The sequence below is a fragment of the Hoplias malabaricus genome, chromosome 10, assembly GCF_029633855.1.
Source record: "Hoplias malabaricus isolate fHopMal1 chromosome 10, fHopMal1.hap1, whole genome shotgun sequence".
Classification (NCBI taxonomy): domain Eukaryota; kingdom Metazoa; phylum Chordata; class Actinopteri; order Characiformes; family Erythrinidae; genus Hoplias; species Hoplias malabaricus.
Window position 1 is genome coordinate 14,258,455 of NC_089809.1, and position 20,620 is coordinate 14,279,074.

The window sequence follows — 20,620 nt, forward strand, 5'->3', positions numbered from 1 at the left end:
GAGTGGTCCCCAAGGTCCGTGGGGCCTGCCTGTGACATCACTGTCATAAATCCGAGTGGTTTACACTCAGTCCGCCTCGACCGGGTACCTTTAAGGTCGAATCCCAACCCTAGGTATCGCATCACGGTGGTATTGGGACGGCCTGTGGGTCTATAGGCCACCGACCATCTGCCCACTTGTGTGGCGGGTGGAACGGGCCGCCCCGTCGATTGTGTTAACCCGGTTAAGCCCGTTTCCACCCCATGATTCGTTCGATGTATGCCTGGGAAGGTAAAACATTCCTGGGCATGGGGGGTCGAGCGTATGAGGGGTTTCCCCCATCCCGAAAAAGTCGATTTCCAACCGATGATTCGTTCGATATGCCTGCCCGGGGAGGGTCAACTTCCCTGGGCACCGGGGGGTCGAATGTATGAGGAGTTCCCCCTTTTTAAACCCATGAATTTGCCCGTGCGCGAGTCGACGGGGCCGCGTAACCCCCGAGGCGTTGGCCGGCGGTTATCCGCCGGTCCGTGGGATCTCCCGACCTTTCCCCTCCTTTGAGCGGGACGTGGGAGCGCACCACCGGGCCCCGGCTGGAAATGGCCGGAGGCAAAGAGCGCATTAGAGGTGACACGAATCGGTCTTCCACAGACCGCGGCTGGAAGTTCGCAGGGTCGGCCTACGGATCGACCCTTCGTCTTCTTAAATGCAGACTTCCGTAGGCTCCGGGGGCGAACCGTAAACCTATGCCGACCTCCTCGCGCTTTGAGGGGGCCAGGATTCTCTTCCATTCTCTTCCCTTAACGGCCGTCCTTTACGACCGTTTGAGCTCGGTATACGTGGAGCACCAGGGGCAGGCTTCTAAGCCGAAATACCGTGCTTAGAACGATCCTCCCCGCCTTGTGCTCCCAGCCTCCATGGCTCGTGGATGCCCGTAAGAGGTGTCCGCTTGTCCAGAATTGTTCCGAGGGGGACTTAGTCGGTCGGTCGATCCAACAGTAGGTCCGTTCAATGTCCGTGTCGGTGGTGCCTTAGAGTCGGGATCCGTTTGAGGGAAGGACCCGTCCCCTAGCCTGCACCATCCGGGCGAGAATCATAGATTTTCCAAGTTGCGAAGCCGATTGCAGACCCCCACAGCGGGGTCGCATTCGATCCTCTTTGCTGGTGTCCCTTGAGATTACTCTCACTGGCACCATGCGCCCCCTCTCTTTCCTCAGCCAGGGTTTGAGATCCAGGGGGATCGGTCTGGTTGATCCTGCCAGTATCATATGCTTGTCTCAAAGATTAAGCCATGCAAGTCTAAGTACACACGGGGGTTGGTACAGTGAAACTGCGAATGGCTCATTAAATCAGTTAGGGTTCCTTTGATCGCTCCACACGTTACTTGATATAACTGTGGTAATTCCAGAGCTAATACATGCAAACGAAGCGTTGGAAGGGTTTTGGGGGTCGGCGTGAAAGATTCTCCCAGCCCCTGTCCCCCATATACGTGCATTTATCAGAACCGAAAAACCCTCCCGGCTCCGGTCGGGTCGCTTTGGTGACTCTAGATAACCTTTGGCCGATGGTTAAGCCCTCCGGGGCAGTGACGTGTCATTCGAGTGTCTGCCCTATCAATTTTCGATGGTAGGCTACGGGCCTACCGTGGTGACCACGGGTAACGGGGAATCTGGGTTCAATTCCGGAGAGGGAGCCTGAGAAACGGCTACCACATCCAAGGAAGGCAGCAGGCGTGCAAATTACCCATTCCCGACACGGGGAGGTAGTGACGAAAAATATCGATGCGGGTCCTATGATCCTGTGGAGCGTAAACGAAATGAACTCAATCTACATCCGTGAGTGAGAACCCATTGGAGGGCAAGTCTGGTGCCAGCAGCCACGGTAATTCCAGCTCCAATAGCGTATGCTTAGATTGCTGCAGTTAAAAAGCTCGTAGTTGGATATGGGGACGGGTCTCGGATCCCCTGTACAGTCCGGATGGGTGGGAAGCTCCTTGGGGGGTGACCCCCTGTCTCTGGGTGGATTTTGAGACCCGGTCCCTACCACCGGTGTCCTCTGCTCGCCGGCCGCGGAGAAGCCCTTAGCTGGGTACTTCACTGCGGTGCACGGTGGGTTGGAGGGTCCAGAGCGTTTACTTTGAATAAAGCAGAGTGCTCAAAGCAGGCCGACACGTGCCATGTCTGACTGAGCTAGGAATAATGGAATAGGGCCCTCCGCGGGGCGTCGGGGTCTCTCTTTCGGTACGGCTGGTCGTTCCGGAGTGGGGCTCCGGGGCTTTCACGGTCCTATTTTGTGGGTTTTAAGGACCGAGGGCAATCATTAAGAGGGACGGCCGGGGGCATTCGTACCACACCGACAGAGGTGAAATTCGTTGACCGGTGTGGGACGGACGAAAGCGAAGGCATTTGCCAAGAATGTTTTCAGTAATCAAGAACGAAAGTCGGGGGAGCGAAGACGATCAGGTACCGTCGTAGTTCTGACCGTAAACTATGCCGACCCGCGATCCGGCGGCATTAGGTTAGCGACCATGACCCGCCGGGCAGCGTGAGGGAAACCACGAGTCTTTGGGCTCTGGGGGGAGTATGGTTGCAAAGCTGAAACTTAAAGGAATTGACGGAAGGGAACCACAAGGAGTGGAACTTGCGGCTTAATTTGACTCAACACGGGTAAACTCACCCGGCCCGGACACGGTAAGGATTGACAGATTGATGGCTCTTTCTTGATTCTGTGGGTGGTGGTGCATGGCCGTTGGTAGTTCGTGGAGCGATTCGTCTGGTTAAATCCGATAACGGACGAGACCCTGTGCCTTAAAAAGTTACACTGCCCTCCCTTGGGTCCCTGTGAGGGCAGGCGGCCCGAGGGGTCAGCGGTCGGTGGCCAAACTTCTTAGAGCGATCCGAGGCGAGGCAAAGCCATATGAGATTCGGGGCCATAACAGGTCTGTGATGCCCTTAGACGCCCGGGGGCGCACGTGAGTTACACTGGCTGGTTCAGCGTGTGCATCCATCCTATGCCGAAAGGCCTGGGCAATCCTATGAACTCCTTCCCCGCTGGGGATAGGGGATTGTAACTTTTCCCCTTGAACGAGGAATTCCAAGTAGTCGCGGGTCACCAGTCCACGTCGATTAAGTCCCTGCCCTTTGTACACACCGCCCGTCGCTACTACCAATTGGATGGCCTGGTGAGGTCCTCGGACCGTCTCCGAGGTTCCCCTTTACCGGGGGGTTGCCTCGTTGAGGTGGGAAGTTGATCGAACCTGGGCATCTAGAGGGAGTAAAAGTCGTAACAAGGTTTTCGTAGGGGAATCTGCGAAAGGATCATTAACGGTGACCTGGCCATGGTGGGTGCCCGCCCTCCATGCCAGTAGCCACTTGGTCTTTAACCAAACCATTGATTCTTAAAGGCTTTAATTCTGCATGCGCGAGTCAAAGGGGCTAATGCAACCCCCAGGGCGTTGGCCGGTGTTCGCCGGCCTTGTTGGGATCTTCCGTAACCCCCAGGGGACGGGAGCGCACCACGGGCGAAACTCATTCCCTCTCGGGTTAGAGCGGAGCTTAAGAGCGCATGCAGGGATCGGGAGGTGTATATCGGCACCTCCCTGGGCTTCACAAAAGGCGGACCGTATAAATAGTCTGAGACCCGTGCGCGAGTTGAAGGGGCCTGATGAGCCCCGGATGCGGAACACAGGTGGGATCTCCACCCAGCCTCACCCTCCGTGGGGACTTGGGAACGCACCACCGGACCCGCTCATTCCCTCCAGGGGGAGAGCGTGGCTGGAGCGCACACCGGGTACAAACTTTAGACCGGGACCCGTACGCAAGCTAAGGCACCCTCCCCCGATGGCCGTGCGCGAGTTGACGGGGCCCAGAGAAACACCCCGAGACGTGGACCGGCGCAACGCCGGTCTTAGTGGGATCTTTCAGATTTCCCCCTTGCTGGGGACTTGGAAGCGAACCACCGGGCCTCGCTGGAAACAGCGAGGTTAAGAGCGCACGCTAGCCATCTACACCCCCGGGTGTCTTGGTCTCCTAACACGTAAAAGGGAAGGTTGGGCACCACCGAGGCGATCCATCTGGATGCCAAGCCGGATTTAATGACCCCCAGCCCGTGGTCACCCGACCATAAAATTCCCTTTGTTCATGAATCCCTTCCATCTCATCCAAGGGACGTGAACCTAACCTAAACCCTTAAATTCTGTTGTTCAAAAGGCTTTAACCCAAAGTCCCGTCCGTAAGGGCGGGCAAAATGATACAACTCTTAGCGGTGGATCACTTGGCTCGTGCATCGATGAAGAACGCGGTAAACTGCATTGAATAATGTGAAATGCGGAACACAGATCATCGATATTTCGAACGCACATTGCGGCCGCGGGGCTCCTTCCCGCGGCCACGCCTGTCTGAGGGCCGCTTTACCCATCGATCGGTCTTCCTAGACCGCGGCTGGAAGTTCGCAGGGCCTCCACCTCGGACGGCCCTTCGTCTTCCTAAACCCAGACTCGGTTCTTAAACCACCGTGTGGCGAGAGCTCCGGACGTAGGGAGAGCCATTAGGTCCGGGTCCCATCCGTCATCATCTCTCCCCGCTGGGCTTCCTGCCGTCGGAGGGTGGGCACCGTAATACGGCGAGCGGCCGGGGGGTTCGCGCCCCGCGCCCCGCAAAACAGCCTCATAGTGCGACCTCAGATCAGACGAGACAACCCGCTGAACTTAAGCATATCAGTAAGCGGAGGAAAAGAAACTAACAAGGATTCCCTTAGTAGCAGCGAGCGAAGAGGGAAGAGCCCAGCGCTGAATCCCTCTTTCCCCTGACCGGGGTGGGCCGGGAAATGTAGCGTATGGAAGTCCGTTTAGTCTCGGTGCAGACGTGGGACCAAGTTTTGCAAGGAAGTGCCTTCCATAGATGGTGAAGGCCCGGTATCGTCCCGCATCCCGCCGGGTAGATCGGGCTTCCCGGAGTCATGTTGCTTGTGAATGCAGCTCAAAGTGGGTGGTAAACTCCATCTAAGGCTAAATACCGGCACAAAACCGATAGCGAACAAAGTACCGTGAGGGAAAGTTGAAAACAGTACTTTGAAGAGAGAGTTCAAGAGAGCGTGAAACCGTTGAGAGGTAAACGGTTGGGGGACCGAGAAGACCGCCCCGGGGGGATTCAGCCGGGCAGACGGCCCGCGCTCGTGTGGTTCCGTGACTCAGAGGCGAGTTCATCCGGTCGAGAGAGGGGGCGACCCCACTCCCTGCTCGGCCCTGAGCTTCGCCTCCCGACTTCGGGCCTCTCGGGCGTATGAAGGCTCGACCCATCAGGTGCATTTTCCCCGCGTGGTGGTGAGTCGCGACCGGCTCCGGTTAGGCTTGGAAGGGCCCGAGGGTGAAGGCAGGTGCGTCCGGTACAGCCCCTCGCTCCGACTTCGCCGATAACGCCGGGGCCACGGAGCAATGTCCTTTCCGCGTTCTCCCCTCCTTCGGGATGGGGCCCCCCCGATTGTTCGGTCGAAGCGGGCCGGTTGGGCTGTCCTCAGCCCCGAGCTAGGCCCACTACGGCGATACGGGGGTGATCCAGGCCCAGAGCACCCAAACGCCTAAGGTCAGCGGCTAAATTCAGACCCCGACCGACCCGTCTTGAAACACGGACCAAGGAGCCTAACGCGTATGCGAGTCAAAGGGCTTGAGTAGGACGGCCTCGTCCTACTCTCAAACTTTAAATGGGTAAGAGGCCCGGCTCCGAGCCTGCGAGCCGGGCCTCTTACCCATTTAAAGTTTGAGAGTAGGACGAGGGCCGTTTCGGCCCCATCGAATGATGGTGCCAAGTGGGCCACTTTTGGTAAGCAGAACTGGTGCTGCGGGATGAACCGAACGCGCGGGTTAAGGCGCCCGACGCGACGCTCATCAGACCCCAGGAAAGGTGTCGGTTGATATAGACAGCGGGGCGGTGGCCATGGAAGTCGGAATCCGCTAAGGAGTGTGTAACAACTCACCTGCCGAATCAACTGGCCCTGAAAATGGATGGCGCTGGAGCGTCGGGCCCATACCCGGCCGTCGCAGGTGTCACAATCCCCAATTTGAAACACAGACCGTACGCCGCGACGAGTAGGAGGGCCGCCGCGGTGGCACTGAAGCCTCTGGCGTGAGCCTGGATCGAGCCGCCGCGGGTGCAGATCTTGGTGGCAGTAGTAAATATTCAGATGGGATCTTTGAAGGCCGAAGTGGAGAAGGGTTCCATGCCGACAGCGCTTGGCCGTGGGTTAGTCGGTCCTAAGGGATAGGCGAACGGCGTTCGGAAATGCTGGGGCCATGGTCTCGTCTGCCTCTCGCTGACCGAAAGGGGATCGGGCCAATATCCCCGAACCTGGGAGCGGGGAGATTGAGTGCCGAGAGGCGCTCTCATAGCGGTAACGCAAACGAACCTGGAGACGTCGGAGGGAACCCCGGGGAGGATTCTCTCTCCTTGCTAAAGAGCTGGAGCGCCTTGGAATGGGATTGTCCCGAGAAAGGGGCTCAACACTCTGAAAGGCGCCGCATGCATCTGTGAGGCAGCCGGGACGTTCCCCATCGGCCCTTGAAAATCCGGGGGAGGTATAGTGAATTTCCCCCCAGGCCGTACCAATATCCGCATCAGGTCTCCAAGGTGAACAGCCTCTGGCGTGTTGGAACAATGTAGGTAAGGGAAGTCGGCAAAACAGATCCGTAACTTCGGGATAAGGATTGGCTCTAATGGCTGGGCTCGGTCGGGCCCTTTAGCTGAAGCGTAGGCCGAGGGCCCGGAGCGGCCTGGCTCCGGGGAACTGTTCTGGTTCGCCCTTGCCCTGAGGGTCATGCGGGCAAAAGCGAACGGCGCCCGGGTTGACTCCTGCGTCTGTCGGTTAAAGTGCGTGGGTCGCAGTTGCGCGAAGAAGTCGGTGTTCCCTCCCGGCGGTGCTTACGGGACTCGGTCGGTGACGGTGGGAGGCGGTCGTGGATGGGACTCCGGCGGGGGTGCGTCCTTAGGGGACGAACCTCCACCGCGTTTAATCTTCGGCCCTTCCTTCCCGAAGTCGGCCGTGCTCCGAGGCCCATCGCCGGGTCCCGGCCACACTCGCGAGCGCGGCCTTCCGTTCTCCCATTCGGACGTGGGGGGTAAGACTCAGGAGTTGTGTGCGGATGCGTCGCCGGCCGTAGGGGCTTGGGAGGACCGGACCGGAGCGGTGTGACTGGAGCCGGGTGCGACGAGCCAAGGCCTCGTGGATCTATCGGGTGTGAGTCTCGCCTCGGGGGGGGCGGCAGCTCCGAGGCGGTTCTCTCGACCGGCACCCAACAGCCGAATTAGAACTGCTGCGGACCAGGGGAATCCGACTGTTTAATAAAAACATAGCATTGTGAAGACTCTTGGACGGTTTTGATACAATTTGATTCCTGCCCAGTGCTCTGAATGTCAAAGTGAAGAAATTCACCCAAGCACGGGTAAACGGCGGGGGTAACTATGTAAATAAACCCCGGAGTTCGTTAAGGTGAGCAGGGTGGGAGACCCAGCTCCAGGGAATCCGAGTCAAAGCATTGTGTGCCTCCACCTCCTCGTGGTAAAACTGGGCAATGTCCTGTGCGGTCAGGGCGGCTAAGAGAGGCTTCCCATGTGACGGACTGACCGAACATTCACATTAGCCAGGTCTCCCCGGGTACTTTGTGCTAGCAGGTTGTAGCGTGGGTACCCAAGTGCTGGTTCCCTGGGGCGGGGACCACCACTATGGCAAGCCCCTCAGGGTGCAACGTCCCTAGCTGGTGTTCGATCAATGGCGTTCCAAAACCCTATAGGTTGCGAGGGCAAAGATGGTGCTTGGCTAGGAGGAGATGTCTCTTCTGGGAACATCTCTTTCGTGGGTTGGTATGATCTATCCTCAATAGATCCCAGGTGTTGGTCACCTATTCCCGGAAGGCTGCTGGCTGACTTTGGGCGGGGGTCTCCGACCCGCACTTCATTAGGTAGGGTGATAACCCATCCTCATGGGCAAAGGACGAGTTGATTCTCCTTGGTGTGCGCTGGTGACGGTCGATCTATGAGGCTAGAGGCAGAGGCGTGTATAGGTCAAGCTTCCTAGCTGAATGGACGAACTGTGCTGGTAGCACATCGGAGGGTGATCGCCGACCCTTAGGCCCAGGAGGTAACGGCAAAACGGCCGTCCCTAGTGACGTGTGGACGAGTATATAACCTACCAGTCCTGTGTCGGTTGATGACACGATGGGATGGCTTAACCCTTTGAGGTCGGCTATGCCGCCGGCGGGATAAAATTGAAATTCCACATAAACACGTATATAACTCTGCGAGATTTTATCCTAAAAAAAAATACAACATACCTCGGAAACCTTGAAGGGTCTACTTTCCAACTATATATAGGATGAAACGATATATATATTTATATTCTTGTGAGAGAAGCGTAAACAACAACCGGCACATTTTTGAGGCACAAGCTTTTTTGTTCCGCCCATAGACGCGTTCTGCCATTCATATGTTAACACTATGGTAATTCGGCAGCTGCTAGTGGAGGATCATTGGCTGATAATTTGCATGAAAACGCCCAAACACAGAGCCACATGTCGCGGAATTGTTTACGTGGAGCTTCGTCGTGTCGCACTCACGGGAGCTGGAGCCACTGCGGAGGAGAGCTTTGTTCTGGAAAATGAAGAGAATTTCAGCTCATCTGACGAAAGCGGGGAGGACAGTGACGAAGAAAGATTTATTTTGAGATGCGGATTGATCCGAAGGAGGATTTTTGTGAAGGGTAAGTGAAATATTTCCTTTCAAATGAAACAAACCCACGCTTCGCGCTCACTGTGTACACTCCGCGAATTCCGGATAAATTAAAATAAAGAATAAATTAAATAAGTATTACTTTGTATATGAAAGCATAAATGAATGTAAAAAAAAACCTGCTGTTGTGTAAACGGGACATTCAAGTGTAGCCTGTTGCTAATCTGAGTGCATGCTGAGAGTGCTAACACTACCATGCGAGGCTCCAGTACCATAAGTGTGGCTTATGGCTGTATATGTTTAGCCTAGTGTGGTAATGTCATGTGTAAATGGCCTGTGTGAATGTAATAGTGTCATCCTATGTAGCTTGTTATGCTATGTACTGCTATACATAGGTCATATGTAAGTACTGTATTTGAAATACAAGAAATTATTAGTTGTAGTGACTGTTGGCATGTATAGCTAATCTTTGTAACTGCTCAGAAGACAGTTGCTCACATTTCTTATTATTTTTCTTTCAGAAATGTGGAAAATACTCCACCTCCAAGCAAAGACGACGGCGTCAACCAAGTCTGCAACCACCAACGTGTAAACACATGGTCCTTCCACATCTGCTCTGTAAGTTTAGCATTTTGCAGTACACAACTCAGCACAAAACTTTGAAGTGGTACAGAAAACTGTTTCTTCACTTCTTGGACATTGCTGCTACCAATGCCTACATTCTCCACAACAACTTATGCAACAGGACAGCCTGACCCACAAGGCATTCATGGAAGAGCTTGTTGAACAGCTGTGTGCTATGCAAAAACCCCATGGAAGTGTGAACAGTGTGATGTCTACCTTTGCATGCAGCCAGACAGAAACTGTTTTAGAGACTGGCATCTTTTGTTGAACTGACTCAAATATATATACACACACAAGGATATACAGTATGACTATCTTTAGTATATTATCACTATGTTTACATGTGAACACATTTTCCATTTATTTTAATTCATGCCAGTTATTTATTTTTTTGTTTTTATTGCTTGTTTAGTTCTCTTTTTTTGAAATAAACTGTGATAAACTCTGCCTCTGGTCTCTTCTCTTTTGACAGCTGTGGCAGTGACAGCTAATGGGCCATTCATTAGGCAGTGGGGTGGGGACCTCGCACCTCGGTTTTCGCACCTATCTTCATACATATGCAACGTAGGAGCCAGTGACTGAGAAAAACAGAGTGTCACCTCACATTTGTTATGTCCTAAGTATAAAATTACATACAATTTATGAAAAGTAGAATCAGCAGTGTGTTGCCAAGACCCGTGTTCACAAAGTTTTGACCTCAAAGGTCCCGGTGAGGAATGTTTAGAATGTGTTTTTTCACAGTATATCAGCACTTCTGAAAACAGGTTTTTGGAAAGTCTAAGTTTAGAGTAAATTTAATCAAAATGTAGATGTATGACACTCTTACTGATTCAACACTGTTGTTGCAGAGATAGTTCTGAAAAATGCATGTGTAACACTTTGAAATGATTTTTTCTCAGATGCGTACAATTTGTAAAACAATCAAGGCATGTCAGACTACACCAGGGTGTCTGAAAACCCCTCAGACTCCAGGGGGTTAAAGACTCTAACACAGTGACTACACTGGGAAGGAGCGCCGGCCTGGTTTCGACTGAGGTAGACATGCCGGCCCAGTCAGGTGCCATACAGAACAGGGTACAAAAAAAAAAAGTGACCTGGTGATGGGGAACTTCTTCCCGTGATGGGTTCTTCGTCCCCGACCACACGGTTGGCCCCCTGCTAGGGTTTGACCATAAGAGCAACGCCACCCAGGGGAAACGTTGTTCACATCAGGCTGGTAACCTGCATGACAGTCTGGTTGGTTGGCCCAATGCGGACCCAACATGTGTGGTCTAGCCGGTCAGACTCCCTTACGAGGGAGGGGTGGTGGTTAAGCTGGTTCCGTCACGGCCCGTTCTCTTCTGTGAGTGGGAAAGTATTGAGATAAACAGTATCGAGACAGGTTCCGGTGTTGCGTGTGGACTTCCCCGGCCTCCCGACTGCGCTGATACTGCCGGTAGGCCCTGGTCGGGCCTAGTCTGACTCAGTCCTCCATGTGGTCACCGAATGACAAATAAAACGGCCGGATTTAACCTGTGACATTCCCCTTGTGTTTACAGGTTACAGGAGAGGACAAGGACCCGAAGGAGAAGATTTATATTGAGCGGACAAGGATATCTATCTGCGGAGATAGATCCACTTCAACGGGGCTGCAGGGGGCAGCGTTAAAACCTCCGAAACAGGCTAGCCAGTCTGCTGACCTAACGAAATGCCTCGTCATCTAATTAGTGACCTGCATGAATGGATTAACGAAATTTCCACTGTCCCTACCTACTATCTAGCGAAACCACAGCCAAGGGAACGGGCTTGGCAGAATCAGCGGGGAAAGAAGACCCTGTTGAGCTTGACTCTAGTCTGTCACTGAGAGGCTACATAGGGGGTGTAGAATAAGTGGGAGGCCCGCCGAAGGCCAGCACCGGGGCGGGCTGTCCGTGAAATACCACTACCCTTACTGTTACCTCTCTAACCCGGTGAAGGTGTCGGTGGGAACCCTTTCCTTTCTGGGGGTTCCTTGTTCGAAGGTGCTAAGCCCTGGTTGGGTCGCTTGGCAGTGAGTCCAGGTACACTCATGTTGCGGGCTTCCCTGCCCGGGGCGAGTCCCTCCGGGGACAGTGACAGGTGGGGAGTTTGACTGGGGCGGTACACCTGTCAAAGCGTAATGCAGGTGTCCTAAGGCGGGCTCAGGGAAGGACAGAAACCTCCCGTAGAGCATAAGGGCAAAAGTCGGCTTGATCCTGATTTTCAGTATGAATACGGATCGTGAAAGCGGGGCCTAACGATCCTTCCGTCTGCTTTTTGGGTTTTAAGCGGGAGGTGTCAGAAAAGTTACCCCAGGGATAACTGGCTTGTGGCGGCCAAGCGTTCATAGCGATGTCGCCGTTTGATCCTTCGATGTCGGCTCTTCCTATCATTGCGAAGCAGAATTCGCAAAGCGTTGGATTGTTCACCCACTAACAGGGAACGTGAGCTGGGTTTAGACCGTCATGAGACAGGTTAGTTTTACCCTACTGATGTTGACCGTTGCTCCGATAGTAATCCAGCCCAGTACGAGAGGAACCGCAGGTTCGGATACATGGTACTCGCGCTTGGCTGTGCAGCCACTGGTGCAAGGCTATCATCCAAGGGCTTACGACTGAACGCCTCTAAGTCGGAGCGATACATCCGCGCCCAGCATCGGTGAGCTTGGTCTTGGATAGCCGCGGTGGGAGGCGGTTTCCTCCCCACCGCCGGTGACGAGAGCCGCATGACACTGGAACCGGACCGGGGCTAATGAACGCCTCGGTCCACCTCCCTCCTGAAAGCAAATGTCTCTTGATCCGGGTGTGAAATGACTCGTAAACAACCTGATTCGGAGTGCGGGTGTCGTAAGTGGCAGAGCGGGTGAATAAACTGCGATCCATTGAAAGTCATCCCGTCCACTCAAACATTTGTCGGCGGAAGGCGAATGCCTAACAACCCCCCGGCCCTCCGGAGCAGTCCAGGTCTAGCAGTGGGTGAAATTGGACTTGGTGCAATTTCTGAACTTCTGGTTCTCTGGGGCGCGGGCCCCGAGAGTCCGTACACCGGTTAGAGAGAGCCGGTGGCGGGCATAGGGGTGGAGGGTACTCCCCTATATAATCCTGGATGCGATTTAGGGGAATACTGCAGGAGCCAGGGGGGCCTCACCCTGGAGGTCCCATAGCCGATAAAAGTGCCCCAAACCCGGAGTGATAGAGAACCGTAATTCACGCGGTTTAAAAACTGAGGTCTCGCAGTGGGCGGAATTAGACTTAAAGGAATGTTGATGGAGCCAAGAAGGGCCTCCCTTGGAGGTCCCATGGCCGAAAAAAGTGCTCCGAGCCCGGAGCGATAGAGAACCGTAATTCACGCAGTTTAAAAACTGAGGTCTCGCAGTGGGCGGAATGAGACTTAAAGGAATGTTGACGGAGCCAAGAAGGGCCTCCCTTGGAGGTCCCATGGCCGAAAAAAGAGCTCCGAGCGTGGGGCAATAGAGAACCCCACTGAAAGGCAGGTCTCCCAGTGGTTAACCCTAGGTTGTTGTTTAGGACTCATAAAAATTTTTGACCCTCTCCGTCCTAGTTTCAAGCCCAAAAAGGAGCATCTTCGAGAAGCCCAAATTCAAAGGGCATGGGCGTTTCCAGTGTGGCGCCGTCAGGACATTAGGGTTACTTTTAAAACGATGAAAGTCGAGACATCCGTAGACCCCGGTGATGCGAATTTAAAGCCCGAGGAGTGACTCACCTCTGGGCTAGGGTGGTGGTAAGCCCGACCCCCCCCTCTGGAAGTGTTCAAAACCTAAGTCGAGACATCCGTAGACCCCGGTGATGCGAATTTCATGCCCGAAGAGTGGTGCCTTCTGGGCTAGGGTGGTGGTAAGTCCTCTGGAGGTCTAAAATGACTTCCATGGACCCCGGTGATGCGAATTTAAAGCCCGAGGAGTGGCACACCTCTGGGCTAAGGGGATGGCTTGGGTTGCCTCCCCTCTGGAGGTCTAAAATGACTTCCATGGACCCCGGTGATGCGAATATAAAGCCCGAGGAGTGGCACACCTCTGGGCTAAGGGGATGGCTTGGGTTGCCTCCCCTCTGGAGGTCTAAAATGAGTTCCATTGACCCTGATGATGCGAATTTAAAGCCCGAGGAGTGGCACACCTCTGGGCTAAGGGGATGGCTTGGGTTGCCTCCCCTCTGGAGGTCTAAAATGACTTCCGTAGACCCCGGTGTTGCGAATTTAAAGCCCGAGGAGTGGCACACCTCTGGGCTAAGGGGATGGTTTGGGTTGCCTCCCCTCTGGAGGTCTAAAATGACTTCCATGGACCCCAGTGATGCGAATACACAAGCCCGAGGAGTGACACCCTCTGAGCTTAAGGTGGAGGTAAGCCCGGCCTCCCCTCTTTATAAAAATAAAAAACCTCTAAGTCCCAACGGCAAATGGCAAAGCTTTAACACTGGTAGAACTGACTTGACTATCTGCCCTTAGCCCCCGATGGTTCGTTCGATATATGCCTGGAGAGGTGGCTGTTCTCTGGGGCCAAAAAAGCCAAATGGTCTCCTACATCCATCCAACGGGTGCCTATAGGTAGTTTACCCACCCTGGGGACTGCCTAAGGTCGATTTGCGGGGTGGTGGAACGGGCCGCCCGCCGGCAAAGTTAACTGTTAAACCCATTTAATTTCAATGACCTTAGCTCCAACCCCTCCCGGGGGGATTGGTTCTATATATGCCCGGAGAAGTGGCTGGTTTCCGGGGCCAAAAAAGCCGAATGGTCTCCTACTTCAATTCGACGGATGCCTAAAGGTAGTTTACCCACCCCCGGGCACTGCCTAAGGTCGATAGGCCTCCAACCACTGCCCACTTGCGGGGCAGTGGAATAGGCCGCCCGCCGGCAAAGTTAACCTTTAACCACTGATCGCTACAGCCTTAATTCGGACAAGGTCGGTCGGACCTCGTAAAGTCTCCCAATCACCCAAGATCACCCAATCTCCACCCCCCCACCCCCCCCCCCCCGTCTGCAATCGAAGCAAGTACCACACGGGAACACTTTGGTTGTAGATTAAGAAATAAATTTTATTTATTTCACACAAAACATAAGCCCAATGGGGGCGCAGGAACACGGAGTGAATCCCGGCTGGGTTGCGCTTTGAAGAGGTCCGGTTCAGGGCGCTTCGAGGGCGGAAAGACGGTTCTCACGAGCCCGCATCACATCGGCAGTCAACCAAGAGAGCTCAGTGGCGGACAACCCGATCAGAGCATCAACGAACGACGCACTGGTCTTATGGTTGCGGATGTAGATTACAAAGCCGGCATCATCCGTGGCGCTGGCTTGCCTCAGCTCCTGCACGGTCATGTTGCAAAATACCACCGACCGATGTCCTGTTAGCACGGACAACAGGCCGAGGAGGTAGCCCTGGAGCATCCGTAGTGGCGACCAGCGGGCGGTGTCCCCCGCCCGGGCCTCTTCGATCAGCTGAGGGATTCGGGTCTTAGCGTGGCTTAGAAAGACCCTCAAATCCGACGGAGGTGGCAAGCGACTTAACTTCGCCCGCTTCACGCGTTGAATGTGAGACATGTGAGATGAATGACTTGGCGCTGTGGAGATAGCACTTGACGGTGGTCGATGTGTATCCCAGCTTCTGCAGGCTCTGGACCCAAGTCGAGACTCTGGAGTGATGGACGAATGACAGGTCTGTGAATTCGCAGCCGGCCGGGGCGCAGTGAAGCAGGAATCGGATAACTTGGCCCCGTCGCTGGCGAGTTTTTGACGTCTGTCGGGGATGCGTCTGCCCTGAGGTAGAGGTCCTGGAACTCATCTACCAAACGGCTGGCGTAGGTGTCCCGAAACTGATGCGGGACCACGAGCTGCTTCCCCCGGGAGGTTCGCCGAGCAAGCTCGGTCTCCAAATCTGTGCCCGAGGTGGATTCGGCAGGGGAAGGCTCGCTCGGTTGGTAGTCGCTGTCGACCGGCTCCAGCGTGGCTTGGCCCGTTGTGGCTGGGCCCGGCAAGGCAGGGTCCGGCGATGTAGGTTCCGGTGAGGCAGGGTCCGGGGAACAGGATCCCGAGGGCGGTGGAGAGTTCAATGGCTTAGCCTCTTAATGGCGACGCAGAAGGTGGATGGTGCGAAGGCGTCGAGCGGCAGAAAGAGCGATCCGAAGGGCAAGGCCTTTGAGGGAATGCGCCGAGCCCAGGTGATCAGCCGGCGAAGAGAGAGACGGCAAGCCGCAGAGAGTGCAGTCGAGCTGTGATGAATTCTCCCCGCTTCGGTCCAGTTCTCGGAGGAAGGCTACGTCGTCCGGTCCGAGTTGATGGAAGACGGCAAGGTGAAAAGTCAGATCCGTGGCAATGGCTTGTTCGCAAAGCGGGCAGCTATCCATCGTGACAGAATGAAGGCTCTTGGGAGAAGTCGACCCCCTTATATACCCCGGTTCGTCAGTAATTAAAAAAAAGGCAGTAAATGGCTGGCAAGTCTGCTGAAAGGATTACTGTACATTTAAATATTTACAGTAAAATATTGTATTATGCAATTACAGTAGTATTCTGTAAATCTGAAATACAATAGTGTTCCTGTAAAAATGCAATAAATGGCTGGGAACTCTGCTGCAAGTTATTTACTGTAAATCAGTTTTTACATTAAAGTATTGTATTATTCAATTACAGTAGTATGCTGTAAATTTGAAATACAGTAGTGTTTCTGTAAAAATACAGTAAATGGCTGGGAACTCTGCTGCCAGTATTTTACTGTAAAATTTACAAGAATTTTTTTACAGTGTAAGGTTGGAGCTTGATGTCATCATGTTAAATTATAAGTGATGTCTGACTTACCTACCATAATTTAGCATGTACCCAAAAATGGATTTTGACATCAACCAAGTGTTCATTTCCAAAAACAACATTGGAGCTTTATGTAATCCTGATGTTAATTTTGAGTTAAATCTGATTTTAATGATTAACCATAATTCAGCATCTAACCAATGTTTGATGTCAACCCAACTTTTATTTTCAACATCATATCAATGTATATATGTCATTGGAACTTTACATCATCCTAACGTTGATTTTTGGTAATATCTGATTACTAACCATATTTCAACGTTGAGTCTTGATGTCACACCAGTGTTGGGTTCAATGTTTTGTTTAGACATCGACCCGATTTTCATTTCCAACTAAAAATCAACATCTATACAACATTAGAGCTTGATGTCATTCAAACGTTCATTTTTGAGTAATATCTGACTTTGATTACTAACCATAATTCAATTTCTAATCTACATTGAGTCTTGATGTCACACCAATGTTGGGTTTTGACATCAACTCGATTTTCATTTCCAACTCAAAATCAACATCTATACAACATTGGAGCATGATGTCATCGTGACGTTAAATTTTGAGTAATATCTGACTTTGATTACTAACCATACTTCAAAGTCTAACCAACATTGAGTCTTGATGTCACATCAATGTTGGGTTTAGACGTCAACCCGATTTTCATTTCCAACTAAAAATCACCAAATACACAACATTGGAGCTTGACTTCATCCCAACATCAAAGTTTGACTAATATCTGACTTTGTTTACTAACCTTAATTCAACATCTAACGGACGTTGAGTCTTGATGTCACACTAATGTTGGGTTTTGACGTCAACCCGATTTTTATTTCCAACAAAAAATCAACGTCTAACCAACGTTAGAGGGCAATGCCTTTCTGACGTCAGATCCTATGCCTGCTGGGTTTCATTCGTATAGTTTTGCTCATATCCTTTTTCAAACTGTCTTTTCACACGTGAAATCTTTACAATGTCACCAATCTTAAACTTAAAACGTAGTTTCTTGGTTCTTGAAGGAATCAACCCATATAATTTTTTAAAACTTTGAATGAATTTTGTTCCATTAACATCAGCAGGTTTCATTTTGATAGAACTGTGGTAATTATTATTGTAAGCAAGGACCATATCCTGTACCACATCAACATATTTTCTCGTATCAACAGCTGTGAAATATTTCCACATTTTATTTCTAAGTGTCTTGTTAAAACATTCACAGACAAAAGATTTCTGCCCTGTGCCTGTTGTAAAATGTACAATATTATACCTGTTCATTAATCCTCTCCCAACTCTCCCATCCATCAGAATAGACTGAAAAGCTTTTGTCACCTCAGCTCCTGATTTGTTCTGTAATACACGTACCCAAGCATATTTAGATAAAATATCTATAGAAGTTATCATAAATTTCATATTCTCATTATTCTCTGATAAACTAGTCATATCCACTAAACTGGCTTGCCATTGCTCATCCATGTTTTTCACAAAAAACTTTTGTTTTTCTTAAATTTCACAGAAGCAGGTTTATGGAGCAAGTATGCATCCTGCGCTGCTAACCAGGTTTTAATTTCACCATCGTTTACCCGTTTACCAGTTTTCTCAACAATAGCTCTTTGCAAACTCTCAACCCCTCCGTAGGACCCTGGGTCTGAGGGCGTGTAATAGATATGCCTCATTAACTGCTTCGTTATATTTGTAGTAATGAGTCAAATATGTGTGAACTCAATATTTTATTGATTTATATTCAGAAACCTTGGGGCCTAAAATAAAAGTGTTAGATAAATAATATACTTTAATAATAGTTTAATAATTAAACAAGACACCACAGAGTCAAATGTTTTATTTTTCAAAACACACAATGTGTGAATTAAATTTATAATATTACTTTTCAAAAATCACACATTGTTTAAGATACATGAAATAATTTTATTATTACTTTTCAAAAAAAAAAAAAACAATTGGTTACATATTTTTGTAAACAAAAACAAACAAACAAACAAACAAACATTTTTATCCCTCAAGAGTTTTGGGTGTGTACTTTGACACCACCCCCGACACCCCTACAAGGAAAGCTGGTGTTGGATTCAAAATGGTCATCTAATCTTATTTTTGTCACGTATCATGGGGCGGAATGACGGAGACGGACGCACTCGCTAAAACACAGTACTTATAATAAAACAAAAGATATAACAAAACAAAAAGACAGGCAACTATGGAAACGACAAGAAACGAGGAAACGACAGAGACAAACAGACCAGACTAAGCAAACATGACAGGGAAACATTGGAGACGAAATAACAAGACTTACAGGAAAGAAACGACATGACTGGGAATTGAAAGGAAACAAAATGACTAGGAAACACTATGAAACGAAACAAAACGACATGACTAGGAAACACGATGAAATGAAACGACATGACTAGGAAACACAACGACTAGACTTGGAATGAGAAGGAAACAACACGACATGACTTGGAAACTAAACGAAACGACTAGGAAACAAAACGACATGACTTGGAAAGACAACGAAACAACTTGACTGGGAAAGATACAACACAAATGCCCGATCAACAGAAGTGACACAAGGGAGCTTAAATACATGAACAGACGAGACACACCTGAAACAGATAACGAGAAAATAAAAATTTCGGTGGCATCTGTGCAACTCTCTGTTGAGCTGTTGAAAAATGATATGCTGTCTCTCTCTTAATCAAACTTAAATCCTAAGTACAATCAATTTCTTAATTGGCACGTTTTAACCTTGTCTGATTCAGAGATCCGTGAAAACGTTCAGTTAAGAGATGATGCAGGTAACTTTCTTGGAGCATGTAAAATAATAGCCATCACATCTGTTCTTTGTTCTTAATCTACAAAACGGGGTGTAGATCGTTGGGCTATTTGTAGGTTGTGACGACGGTACCTGTAATAAAACAGTGCGTGTGCGCGTATGTGTGCATGAGAAAGGGTAGGTCATGACGGCAGTACTTGTAATAAAACAGCGCATGTCTGTGCGCGTGTGTGGAGGAAGGGTGGGAATTATGGTTAAATTACACATTTATATCTGGTCAGGGGGGGGCGGGAAATTCCGGTTAAAATACATGCTTATGATTGTCGATGTGAGGGCGGGACTTCCTGTCAAAATAGACGCTTCTGATTGGATGAAGGGGCGGGGCTTCCATACCAAAAGTGTGCAGGACTTGGGGATGTGGCACGCTCTGATTGGTCCAAATGACCTGTCAAAATGAAGTTACATATAGTGCCTCATATTCTCTCTCTGAGGAAGCGAGACCAGTCAGAGGGATTGTCATGACAGTAGAGGCATAGATACTTTCCCAGTTCCTGATTGGCATGCTCACATAGACCATTAGACTGGGGGTGATAACCAGAAGTCAGGCTAACACTTACTCCTAGATGTTCAAAGAAACTTGACCATACCTGAGATGTGAATTGAGAGCCCCGGTCTGACAGAATGTCCTCTGGGATCCCACAATTCCGAAAAATATGTAAATAGAGGGCTTCGGCAGTTTGAAAGGCAGTAGGGATTGTGGAAAATGGTACAAATCGGACTCCTCTAGAAAAACTATCGATTATGGTGAGGATAGTGGTAAAACTGTCAGATTTGGGCAAGTCAGTGACAAAATCTATGGCTATATGTGACCATGGATGTTGAGGAACTGATAATGGCATAAGTTTTCCGGCTAGTAATATTTTTGGTGTTTTACACTGTGCACACACAGAACATGAGGCTACAAATCTATGTACACTTTGACATAAAGTGTCCCACCAATAGCGGTTAGAAAGAACTTGTTGAGTGCAAGACTCACCAGGATGACCAGATGAAAGGGAAGTGTGAGCCCATGAAACAAGTTTGTCTCTAAGATGAGGGGGTACATATATCTTTCCAGCAGGACAGGAATCAGGTACGGTGATCCCCGTAAATGCTCTTTCAATGTCCTCGTCTATCTGCCAATGAATGGAAGCTATAGAGATGTTGGCAGGGAGAGTATTTTCTGGTACCTTTTTGATCTCTAGGTCCTCACCATAGAACCTTGAAAGGGCATCTGCTTTACCATTTCTGGAACCTGGAACATATGAGAAGTAAAACCATGAGAAAAACATGGACCAATGAGCTTGTCTGGGATTAAGGCATTTGGCTGAATGTATGTATTCAATATTTTTATGATCTGTGAGCACCACAAACGGGTGTTGTGTGCCCTCAAACCAGTGACGCCATTCTTCCAATGCCATTTTGATGGCTAAAAGTTCACGGTCCTCTATACTGTAATTACATTCTACATGAGTTAGCTTGTGAGAAAAAAAATCAATAGGATACAATTTGGCTGGTGTCTCACTACGTTGTGAGAGAACAGCTCCTATTCCAAATTCAGAAGCATCTACTTCTACAATGAACGGTTTGGATGGATCAGGATGTTTGAGGATAGGAGCTGTGGAGAATGCTAGTTTTAATGCGTTAAAAGCTTATATTGTGTTAGAAGACCACTGTAATC

At 50.5% G+C, this 20,620-nt stretch overlaps 1 non-coding gene and 1 pseudogene across 1 annotated transcript; both read left to right on the forward strand.

The window, feature by feature from the left end:
• The first annotated feature begins 4,231 nt into the window (after positions 1–4,231).
• Positions 4,232–4,385, forward strand: LOC136709136 (5.8S ribosomal RNA). Its single transcript, XR_010804447.1, has one exon. It is a non-coding gene; the product is annotated as a 5.8S ribosomal RNA (ribosomal RNA).
• A 266-nt stretch (positions 4,386–4,651) lies between these two features.
• LOC136709135 (28S ribosomal RNA) lies at positions 4,652–12,227 on the forward strand (annotated as a pseudogene).
• Positions 12,228–20,620: the final 8,393 nt, after the last annotated feature.